General features: G+C 44.6%; 1 protein-coding gene across 1 annotated transcript in view; it reads left to right on the forward strand.

Moving 5' to 3' along the window:
- TAOK1 (TAO kinase 1) overlaps positions 1 to 12,483 on the forward strand; it is a 422,716-nt gene that overhangs the window by 118,839 nt on the left and 291,394 nt on the right. The window lies entirely within an intron of this gene.

Here is a 12,483-nt window from a genome sequence, read left to right on the forward strand (position 1 = left end):
TCACTCTGTCAGTCTCTCACCTGGTGGAGAAATCAGGTCAATCTCCTCCAAGGCTTGCCCTTCCAGGCTCCACACCCTCAAAGAACTCTCACCACCGATGCTTCCAACCTCGGCTGGGGAGCCCACGTGGCCGAACTGCAGACACAAGGATCTTGGTCTCCAGAGCAAGCCAAACACCAAATCAATTTCCTGGAAACATAGAAACATAGAAATGACGGCAGAAGAAGACCAAATGGCCCATCCAGTCTGCCCAGCAAGCTTCACACACTTTTTCTCTCATACTTATCTGTTTCTCTTAGCTCTTGGTTCTATTTCCTTTCCACCCCCACCATTAATGTAGAAAGCAGTGATGGAGCTGCATCCAAGTGAATATCTAGCTGATAAGTTAGGGGTAGTAGGGGTAGTAACCGCCGCAATAAGCAAGCTACACCCATGCTTATTTGTTTTACTCAGACTATGTTATACAGCCCTTATTGGTTGTTTATCTTCTCCCCTGCTGTTGAAGCAGGGAGCTATGCTGGATATGCTTGAGGTATCAGTTTATTCTTCTCCCATGCTGTTGAAGCAGAGAGCCATGTTGGATATGCATCGAAAGTGAAGTATCAGGCACATTTGGTTTGGGGTAGTAACCGCCGTAACAAGCCAGCTACTCCCCGCTTTGTGAGTGTCTGATTGAGTGCCTGATTTGTGAGTGCCTGATTGAGCATATCTGATTGAGCTTCGATCAATCAGATATGCTCTCAGGGCATTTCAGGATCTCCTCTCCAATCAAGTCATCCTGATCCAGACGGACAACCAGGTGGCCATGTAGTACATCAACAAACAGGGAGGGAAGGGCTCCTACCTTCTGTGTCAGGAAGCTGCACAGATTTGGGTGGAGGACCTCTACCACTTGATGTATCTCAGGGCCATCTACTTGCCAGGAGTGGACAATGTGTTGGCAGACAAGCTGAGTCGCACCTTTCAACTGCACTAGTGGCCTCAGTAGCAAACGCGATCTTCCAACAATGGGGTTATCCTCAAATAGACCTCTTTGCGTCACCTCAAAATCACAAGGTAGACAACTTCTGCTCTCTCACTCCCAGCCAACACTATCAGCCAAGAGACGCGTTCTCCCTATCATGGACAACCGGTATCCTATATGCATTCCCTCCACTTCCACTTCTCTCGAAGACTCTCGTGAAATTACATCAGGACAAAGGAACCATGATCCTGATAGCACCTCTCTGGCTGCGCCAAGTGTGGTTTCCAATACTTCAGGATCTCTCCATTCACATTCCCTTGGGAAAGGACCCGCTTCTAGTCACTCAAAACGACAGGTGCCTATGCCACCCCAATCTTCAAGCCTTGTCCCTGATGGCATGGATGTTGAAAGGTTAATCCTTCAGCCACTTAACCTTTCTGAACCAGTTTCCCGTGTCCTGATTGCTTCACAGAAGCCTTCCACGAGAAAATCTTATTCTTGCAAATGGACCAGGTTTACATCATGGTGCTCTTCTCAGTCCCTTGACCCCTTTACCTGTCCAATCACGATGTTTCTGGACTATCTCTAGCACTTATCAGAGTCAGGTCTAAAAACTTCCTCCATCAGGATGTATGTCAGTGCGGTAGCCGCCTTCCATAAAGATGTCGGAGATGTTCCCATATCAGTACAACCCCTTTTAACACGTTTTTTGAAGGGCTTGCTTCACCTCAAGCCTCCTCTGCGTCCTCCGGCCCCTTCTTGGGACCTCAATCTGGTTTTGGGTCGGCTCATGAAACCACCATTCGAGCCTCTTCAATCCTGTGACCTTCGATATCTCACATGGAAAGTGATTTTCCTTTTGGCAATCACTTCCGCTTGCAGAGTTAGTGAATTACAGGCTCTAGTTACCTATGCGCCTTACACTAAACTTCTGAAGATCCGGGCAGTACTCCGCACTCATCCTAAATTCTTGCCTAAGGTAGTTTCGGAGTTTCATCTCAATCAATCCATTATACTACCTACCTTTTTTCCCAGGCCCCATTCCAATCCAGGAGAACAGGCTCTGCATACCCTTGACTGCAAATGGGCTCTAGCGTTCTACCTAGACTGTACAGCTGCCCACAGGGAAAGCACTCAATTATTTGTCTCTTTCCATCCTATCAAATTGGGGCAGCCTGTGGGTAAACAGACTCTCTCCTCTTGGTTAGCGGACTGCATATCCTTGTGCTATCAGTAAGCGAGCATTCCACTTCAAGACCGTGTTAAAGCACACTCTGTAGCAGACCTACGTTTGGTGCCGCTTCCTGACATTTGCAGGGCTGCCACCTGGAGTTCTCTCCATACCTTTACAGCCCATTATTGCTTAGACAAAGCCGGAAGACAAGATTCCATCTTCGGCCAGTCTGTCTTGCGCAACCTATTTACAACTTGACGTACCAACACCCTTCCACCTGCCCGTTAGGGTTCAGGATGTCGTCCACCAAATTCAACCCCAGTCCTAGTGCCTTGCACACCTGGGTACATTTGGTGCATACTTTGACATCCTCAGCTCGGTACTCACCCATATGTGAGGACTACCATCCTGCTTGTCCTGTGAGAAAGCAAATGTTGCTTACCTGTAACAGGTGTTCTCACAGGACAGCAGGATGTTAGTCCTCACAAAACCCGCCCACCACCCCGCAGTGTTGGGTTCGTTACATTTCTTATTTTATTTTTCGGCACTTCCTGTAGCTTTTAAACAAGACTGAAGGGGGACCCCCTGCTGGCTGCAGGGTTAGTGCCATGCTGGGCATGCCCATTAGGTGCTAGTCAAAGCTCTAGAAACTTTGACAAAAGTGTTCTGTGATTGGGTTCCATCCTGCTGTCCTGTGAGAACATCTGTTACAGGTAAGCAACATTTGCTTTACATTAATATAAGCTACTTATTGGAAGCAATCCTATTAAATTGCTGTCCTGTTTTTTTTTTTTCGGTCCCAAATTTTCTGGTCCTAACACAGCTGTGTGTGAACGCCCCAAATGGGGCCTGCTTCTGGGGAAACAAGCATCAGAAAACATCGTTCTTCTTTTCTTCTTGAGCAACTGCAAATATTTTTATACATACAACTTGTTACCAGTATAAACCTTACCAGTTCTCCTATTGGGAAGGCCCTTATATATATGTGACCTGTCAAATTCTCTCAGTTTGAACCAATAGTAGATGTCTATCCAAAACTCTGTCTATCCAAAACTCTGTAATTGGATAAAACTAGCCCATGTGATACGGCTGGAGCCTATCACAAATCACATGCTTCCAATCTGTGATAATTGAACAAATCTGGTGCCTAAGATGAAAATCTTGAAACATCTTTTATCCAACAATGTTACATAGTAACATAGTATTGACAGCAGAAAAAGACCAAATGGTCCATCCAGTCTGCCCTGCAAATTTCTTATGGTAGTAACTGCCTCTGTGTGCAGGTTACCCCCATGTTTCTGTTAAGGGTAGTAACTGCCGCTCTGTGCAGGTTACCCCCATGTTTCTTATTTCATACGATCCTATTCAGTCTTATAGTTGAGTCCTGCTGGTTCAAAAAGCATTGCATTTGGATAATGTAAATACAAAGTTGTAGTTTTCATATCTTCATCGGTGAGTTGTTTTGAGGATCTTACATTCTGTTGTGTGATTTATACTCCAAGGTTCTGTTAATACCTTTTTTGTCCTCACTTTTGTGGTTCTGTATATTTTGATGTCTCTAGGTTAAATTATATGCGTTCCTGAACAGCCACGTTTTAATTCATTTTTTAATTTCTTTCTGTTAGGAAATCACATCTGATTTACCAATCAGCCCTCTCTCCATGCCTCCTTAACTACATCAGTTATGATCCAGGACAACAATTAAAATGTTCATGCTTAGTACAATGAACCACCATAAACACCTCCTCCTTACTGTTCTGAATGCAGCTCCGATGTTCTATGATACGGGTCTTCAACATGCATTTTGTTTTACCTACTTTAAAATAGGCTACATGGATAACTTACCACATATACCACAAACTTTAATGTAGATTTCGAAAAATGATGTAACTCCAACAGGTCCCTTTCAGTACCTGACCATGTGAAAAAAATGTCATTAATGTATTTTTTATACAAAACCAAGAAAAAAAAAGTATGAATAAAAAAAATTTTAAGTGGTGTATTTTTTTAATTTCAAGAAATGGAATCAGAAAATCGACTGTAGAAGTGTAACAATGTCATGCCTATTGCACACTCATAACCTTTGCAGCTACACCTTTCATTTTTTTCTAACTATTTTTCACTTTTTTTTTTTTTTTGGAAACTATGTTTTATTGGGTTTTCTTGAAATAAGCAATACAATAACAGTGATAAGCACGTAAAATCAACAGTGTACAAGTCCTATGGTACAAAATACAGGATAACGCATGACAACACAACAATATACAGACAAATGCGAAGATCGGCATGACTGTCCCACTATGGTAATCAGCTGTGCCAAAAGTACCATCAGGTAACGGAATAAACCTTATTGAACAAGTCCCTCCATTGAGTCCGTATAGTCTTTCGCTTCTTGTTTCATAGTTATTTACGTAGGTAGGTATTGCATTGCCCCCCCCCCCCCTGATATCCCCCCCTCCCCCCTCCCCAGTTCCATTTCAGTCAGATGCTTATAACAAATTGCACATAAAGTCCAGCATAGGAAGTTCTGCAGTAGCCACAACAAGATCAGGGTCATAATCATAATCGCAAGCATAAGCTTAATCATAGGCATGAACCCAAGCACACAGACAGTAAGGTTGGAAGGAACTAAGCAAACAATAGAATCAAGCATGTATTCTGTTAGGATTACGGTATAGTATGGTGGATCTGAGTTGTAGGTGACAGGTAATCTGTTAAAGGGGACCAAATGAGCGGTGTTAGAGCCGAAGTCTTTGCAGGTGCGGTCCGCGCTACTGCATGTTCAATCGCACAGAGGTGCACCAACTGTTTGAACCACATGTCTTTGGTTGGCGGGGGGTGGGCTGTCCAGGTCTGAAGTATGGTTTTTTTTACCTAACAGGCCTGCCTTTTTTAAGAATACCAGATTGGTGTCACTCAAAGAGCTGGTCGTATTTGGTAGCGTTCCAAAAAGCCAAAGAGATGGGTCAAGGGGTAAATTTTTGTGGAGCAGTTGCGAGCAGAAACTAGTAATCTGTTTCCAGAAGGATAGGATTTTCAGACAGTCCCAAAAACAGTGATAATAATCCCCCTCTTCTGTCTGGCACTTGGGGCACTTGGTGGGAACAATCCGCATGTGGTAGGCTCGAGTAGGTGGGATATATACTTGCCACATAAATTTGTAATGAGTTTCTCGAAGTAATACATTATCCGAGATTTCAGGCGTAGCTACAACACTGCGTTTGAAGTCATCTAGCGTAATTGTACAGTTAGCCCACTGCATCCATTTATGGTAGAGGTTATCTAGGTATGGCAATGTTGTTGTGACTAGTAAGGACTTCGTTATTTTGGAGACAGATAGTTTCTTGGCTAGGCCCGGTTGAATTAGGTCCTGTATCCGCTGAGCAACTTGTAAAACCTGCGGCGAGAACTTTAAACTGCGAATAAAATGCCAAACTTGTTGATAGGCAAAGTAGTCCGAGTTTGGGAGCTTGTAAGTTGCTTGCAGTTCTGGAAACCGTATTACGTGACCTGTAGACGCTTCAAAAAGTTGGTAAACGTAAGTGAGCCCCGCTCTCTGCCACCTGTGGAACGGGCCTTTGTGATACCCAGGCTCGAAGAGCGGGTTACCCACTATCTGTAGTAGGGGGGTCATGCGTGTAGACAGGTGATGTTTGGTACAAAGCATAAGCCAGGCTTTCCGGCACGTGCGTAAGATTATGTAGTTTTTTTGAGGAGATGGGAGCATTGTGGATGGTAAATGCAAGAATGGGTTCAAAGACGTAACTCCATACCACTCCAAGAAGTGGGCGTAAGGGACAAACCGTGATGTGGAGAATAGCCAATCATTTACGTAGCGAAGAGTACACGCTAAATTGTAGGTAAGTAGGTCTGGGCACCCCATACCTCCCGCATCCACCGGAGCAGTCAGTATTGCCATGGGCAGTCGCGCTTTCTTTCCCCTCCAAAGAAAGGTTCGCAGAGCCTTCGAGAATGTTTTGTAATCCTTTTTGGTGAGCCACAGAGGGGCCATTTGCAGGATATAAAGCCACTTTGGGAGCAATATCATTTTGACCAGTTGAATCCGACCAGAGAGCGAAAGAGGCAGGGATGCCCATTGATGTAGCTTCGTGGCAGTTTGGGCTAGTAGTGGCTGGACGTTTACTTGATATAGAAGATTAATGCGGGTAGGTATGCGGACTCCCAAGTACTTAAGTTCCTTAGATACCCAACGCAGGGGAAAGTCACCAGACCAACTGTTGTGTACCGAACCGGTGACGTCGATGACCTCGGATTTGTCCAGGTTGAGTTTTAGCCCTGCGAATTGACCATACTGGAGCTGTAGCCGCAGCACTTCCGGCAGTGATTGAGTGGGTTGGGTAATAAAAACCAAGATGTCATCTGCGAAGGCCGCGATCTTGAATTCATGACGCGGCCCACCAAAACCGTGGATGGTCGAAGTTTGGTCTAGTTTGCGCAGCAAGGGATCGATGGCCAAGATATAAAGTAGTGGGGACAAAGGGCACCCTTGTCGTACTCCTCGCCCTAGGTGAACATCATTGGAGAGGAAACCATTGGCGAGTATCCGGGAAAGGGGTTGGTGGTACAATAGTTGGAGGTATTGCAAAAAGTCCCCGCAAATTCCAAAGCGTTGAAGGGTGGAAAAGAGATATGACCAGGCTACCCTATCAAACGCTTTTTCAGAGTCAAATCCGATGGCTAGTGCAGGGATTTGTTGAGATTGGCATATTTCCATGGCTGACACCAGCTTTAGGATGTTAGCATGCGGGGATCTTCCTTTTACAAACCCTACCTGGTGGTGTGATATTAGGAAGGGCAGTAGTACGTTCAAGCGTTCAGTTAGGACCTTCGCTAGGAGCTTTAAGTCGCAATTTAGTAAGGATATTGGGTGGTAAGACGAGGGTTGCAGGGGGTCCTTGCCAGGTTTCGGTAATACTGTAATGTGAGCCATGTTAAAAGAGGGGGGAAAGTGCCCCGCAGCAAGACCCGCCGTATAAAAACGGGTTAGAGGAACAGCCAGTTGGTGCTGGAGTATTTTATAGAAGTCGTAGGATATACCGTCTGGTCCTGGAGACTTCCCTGCTTGAGTGGAAGATATAGCTTGGGAGACCTCATAAGGTTGGATCGGTCTGTTGAGAAAGTCCTTTTGAGGGCCATTGAGATGTGGCAGCGTCAGATTGTGGAAAAAATCACCCTCCTCTGCTTCCCCCTTCCCATGGTCTGGAGTGTATAAGTGCTCATAAAATGTACGGAATGATTCGCAAATCTCCCGTGGATCTGTGGTAGTGGTCCCATTAGTAGATTGCATTCTATTGATGAACGTTTTCCTTCTGGCAGCTCGGACCAGGTTTGCCAGTAATTTACCTGATTTGTTTCCGAATCGGAATAGATTCTGCTCTCCCTTCTGAAGAAAAGTTTGAGCTCTCATATGTAGGAGTGCCTTCAGGCTTCCGAGGATACTATAGTATTCCTTTCTACGTTGATGTGAAGGAGACAGGTTGAGGTCCCGTTTACTTTTTGCGAGCTGTTGTTCGTGATGTAAAATGTTCTTATTAAGTTGCTTATTTCGCCGGTGGACGTAGGCGATGATGTCTCCCCTTAAAACCGCCTTCCCTGCCTCCCACAAAAGCTGGGGATCGGATGTATGTGGTTGGTTGTTGTCCATATAATCCGTCCATTTAAGCTGTAGGTAGTCCTTAAATTTGTGATCATCTTAAAGATAACTTGGGAATCTCCATAGGCGGTCACCTTGTGTAACATGGAGAGGGGATAAGCAAAGAGATATTGGAGCATGATCCGAGATCACCTGCGTTTCAATGGAGGCCTTCTGTATCCGGAAGAAGAGAGCCTGTGAGACAAGAATATAATCAATCCGGGATAGGGACAGGTGGGATCGTGATACATGGGTATAATCTAATTCCCCAGGATGGAGAACACGCCATACATCAAGAAGATTGAGTTGGTGACAGAGGAATGCGATGCCTTTCTTAGCCGTAGTGGAGGGTCTCAAAAGTGGGGGGCTCTTGTCAATAGAGGCATTGTGCACGCAATTGAAATCGCCCATAAGAAACACCTGCCCCTGTGCATGAACTTGCAGTAGGTTACAAATAGTTGTGAAAAAGGAGTGCGAATACTCGTTGGGAGCGTAGACATTACAGAGCGTGACCAAGAGGTTATTCCAGTGGCCAACCAGCAGGATGAAGCGGCCCTCCGGGTCTGCAATGCTTTTAACAGTTTGGAAATTCGCCGTTCTGTTGATCAGTATGGCAACCCCCGCCTTCCTGTTGACTGCCGCTGAAAAGACACAGGAGCCAATCCAATCTCTTTGCAGTTTTTGGCTTTCGGCTGTCGTAAGGTGAGTTTCTTGCAATCCGGCAATGTCTGTATGAAGGCGCTTGAGGTGATCTAAGACTTTTCGGCGTTTGATGGGCGAGCCCAGCCCGTTGACGTTCCAGGAGATCAGGTTAGGCATGTAAGAGGCAAAAAAAAGAGCTGAAACAGTTGTGAGAATATCCGAATTGAGGCGGAGATGAGGGCCCCCAGCCTGGCCCCCCCCTCCATTCTGATAGGGCTGCAGTCTCTTTCGGGCGCGTACCGGCTGTCTGTGGTCTTGGTGCATAGCAGCTGATTGCAGTAGTTGGAAAGTGTGTTGAGTTTTGGAGTAACTAAGTACAGAAATGGAACTATCTCTATCTAAAACATCCCTCCCCTCCCCCCCGTACATTTCCCCTCCCCATTGAGTCCAAATAATAGAAAGCCTCAATCCTGGAGGCATAGAGGTCATTTGATTAGTGTACGAGTGCTGTAGCTCGACATCATAGCCAGCAGGTCCCCAAGTGAGTGTACGCAGATTAAAGCCAATGTTCAGGGAGACGTGTAAGTAGGGTTGTTATGGCTGTCGATTAGAGACCGCTAGATGGTTGGAGGACTAGTCAAAGCGGAAAGGTAGGAACGTAGATGGGTGGTCCTGTCCCTTCTAAACCTGGTTGAGTGGGATGAGACTTCTCACGGAATCACCAATATTAGTGTCTCAAAAACATAGAGAATGGTTATGGCAGTAGCCCCTTTGGCTCAGCCCTGCCCCTCAGATGCTGAAGTGGTTGAGATCGTTTTCAAAAAGTCAGCTGCTGAATCAGGGGTTTGGAAAAGGAGTTGTTGATCCTTGTGCCAAATCCGGAGTTTCGCTGGGTATTGAAGGGCAAATTTAATTTTTTGTTGGAAAAGCTGGGAGCAAATGGGTGAAAAACCTCTGCGCAGTTCAGACACCCGTGCAGAGTAGTCCTGGAAAATTCTGATATTATGCTTCTCATAAGAAATGGTGGATTTGCGCCTATAAGCCTTCCATATTTCATTCTTATGGGTGAAGCTTAAGAATTTTGCTATGACTAGCCGTGGCCTAGTGAGGTTTGTCTTTTTCACTCCCAAGCGGTGTGCCCTTTCAACTTTAAGGGATCCCTTAAACTGTTGTAAATCTAGAACCTCAGGGAGCCATTGCTCTAGGAGATCTCCCATAGCTGTGTCCTCGAGTTCCTCAGGAAACCCCAAAAAACGAAGGTTAGTTCTCCTTTCCCTATTTTCTAAATCATCTACTTTGTCGAGGAGCTGGGTTAGCAATTTCCCCTGCGTTTCAGCCTTAGTCTCAGCTCTGAGGGCATCATCCTCCAATACAGAGATTCTGCCTTCGGCATGATCAAGACGGGGGGAGAGTTCAGCAATTGCGACTTGAACCTCCCCTAGCTGCGCCTTCAGCCCCGCTAATTTTTCATCTAGAGCTGCTTTGATAACTTGCTCAATAGCTGGGAGCGTGAGCCCTGCTGAGATGGGATCCCTGGCGGTTTCGCCTGCGGCGGCCATTTTAGCTTCAGAGCCCCGCGTTTTTTCCTTATCTTTTTTGGCCGTTCTTGAAGCCATTGGGGGTGGCGATTTGTTCATATATTTAGCGATTGACATAAGAACTCACAGTTTCTCCGTTTGAACGAGGTTTTGGAGCCTTATTTGCAGGTTAAAATCGCGCTGAGGGAGCTAGGCACTTGGAGCTCAAGGGTTTCCGTCCTCCCCGGCTCACCACATCACGTGACCTCTATTTTTTTCACATTTTATCAAAGTTTCCCTTTTGAAAGTTTAGTACTTGAGCCATTGATTTATTTATTGTCTCTCCAAGTTGCAGAGCCCTAAACTCCACTGAGCATGTGCAGGAACTGCCTCATGAACCTCCCCAGTCAGTGACAGAGCTGTGTCTAGCTCTGTAGTCAACTATCCAGAGAGGGGGGTGGGTATTCCATGGCTAATTCATCCTGCTAGCTACAGAAAACACCCCTTACGGTATCAAACGTCTTTTCCTTCGATAAGCAGGCTGAATTAGTCATTACATGAGGGGAGTCCCAAGCTGAAGGTTGCGGTGGAATGATTATTTAGAAAGCAATCCAGACTCCACCGTGGAGAATGGACTACAGAGAGAACAGATTTTGCAAAACTGCATGTCCAAATCTACTGTCAGTCTTTGAAATGTTATCAAGACAGTAATAGGAGGTGGAGCTTGTATATAGTGTTGTAGATTGGAGTGTGATCTTGATGATAGTTTGCTTCTTGCATTTATGATGTAAATATTAGAGATGGTTTTCATATAGAATTTCTAGTGCCAGATTACACTTTGAATTTATATGTCGCTTTACTCCAACAAAAGATCCAAGGCAGCTTACAACATTTCAAAACACTTACATTGAATACACACCACAGATAAAGTAGTGAGGTTGCTTTGTTAGTCCACTTGAACATAAGGAGCTAACGCTCCTTTCATGCCAGATAGTAATAGAATGAGATAGCCTTGACTTCTTATACTCTGCCATATGAAAGAAATTGGTGCACAATTGTGAAACTCTACTGCTGGCTGGTTGGTTTAACATTACGAGTAAAAGGCTAATTAATGAACATAAGTGCCATGCTGGGTTCAGACCAAGGTCCATCGAGCCCAGCATTCTATCTCTGACAGTGGCCAGTCTGGGTCACAAGTACCCAGTAGATTCCCAATAGTTGATTTATTCTTTTTATCTCACTCCCAGGGTTAAGCTGTGGCTTTCCCAAGTCTGCCTGGCTAATAACTGGTTATGGACTTTTTCTTCAGGAACTTGTCTAGTCCTTTTTTGAACCCCATTTTATTAATTACCTTGACCTCATCCTCTGGCAACAGATTCCATAGCTTGATTGTGCACTGAGTTAAAAAATACTTCCTACACTTTGTTATAAATCTGCCAGTGCAAATTTCATGGAGTGTCCCCTTGTCCTATTGTTGTTTGAAAGGGAAAATAACCATTTCCTTTTTATCCATTCCTCCACACTCATGATATTACTTACAAACATAGGTCCCCCAAAATACAATATATGACTAGTTTAACTACATATGTGTAATTTGTTTTAGTTGAAAAGAGAAGAAGAGGATGTAGGTATGGTTAAGTCATTTTATTTGGGTCCCTTTTAGAAGGGGGCCTGTGCAATTTTCTTCTGCGTGGGCAGGCTCCAAGCCCAAACCCTCTGATTAGCAAATGTGAGAATCTGTATTGTGGGATTGGAGCAGTTGCCTCTGAACAACAATGTCCTGTTTGTAAGAATGTTGATGCTACTTAAAAGATTGAACATGACATCAGTACTGTTGATGCAGGGAACATTCCTTCAGCAGCACTGTGTGCTGCCATTATCAGCTTCCCCTCCCCACCCCCCATCCCCCTTTTTTTTTTTTTTTTGTGCTTTTCTGACTGATGTATTGTCTATTGTTCTTTGCTGTTGCTAGAAATGTGAAAGTTATCTCTGAATGGGCATTCCTGTTCGGGACTATGATTAGAAACAAATATTACAGGCCTTTTCCTTCCTTTTGTGCAAGATCCAAACCTTAAGATTAAGAGTTTTACGGTGGAATTCAGTTAAAGGCCGTCTTCAAGTATAAAAATAATCTGAAAATTTTTGTTACATTGTGACGTATCAAAATGTATCAGAGTTAGCACTTGAGAGCTGATATGCTCATTGTGTTTATCTTTGAAATGCATTGCTTTGGTTAAATAGGTTATGGTGTAGCAGTTTCAGTGACATGACCCTATCTGATGACAGCTCCAGTAGATTTTTGAGGCCTTGTCAGACCAGATAATTTTGCATATTGTCTTTGGGATTTGAATAATTGTTCCATTGTATTCAACAGAATGTAAGCTCATTTTCAGAAAACTGTAAAACCTGTTTGCCATATACCGAAGGGTGCATAGTACAGGAGGTGGGAGGGAGGGGGGATCTGCAATACTTCAGCAATAGAAATCCATACAGCAGCCTATGCCTTTAACATTAGAATGTTAAAAAGAAACAT

The sequence above is a fragment of the Rhinatrema bivittatum genome, chromosome 8 (assembly GCF_901001135.1).
Source record: "Rhinatrema bivittatum chromosome 8, aRhiBiv1.1, whole genome shotgun sequence".
Taxonomy (NCBI): domain Eukaryota; kingdom Metazoa; phylum Chordata; class Amphibia; order Gymnophiona; family Rhinatrematidae; genus Rhinatrema; species Rhinatrema bivittatum.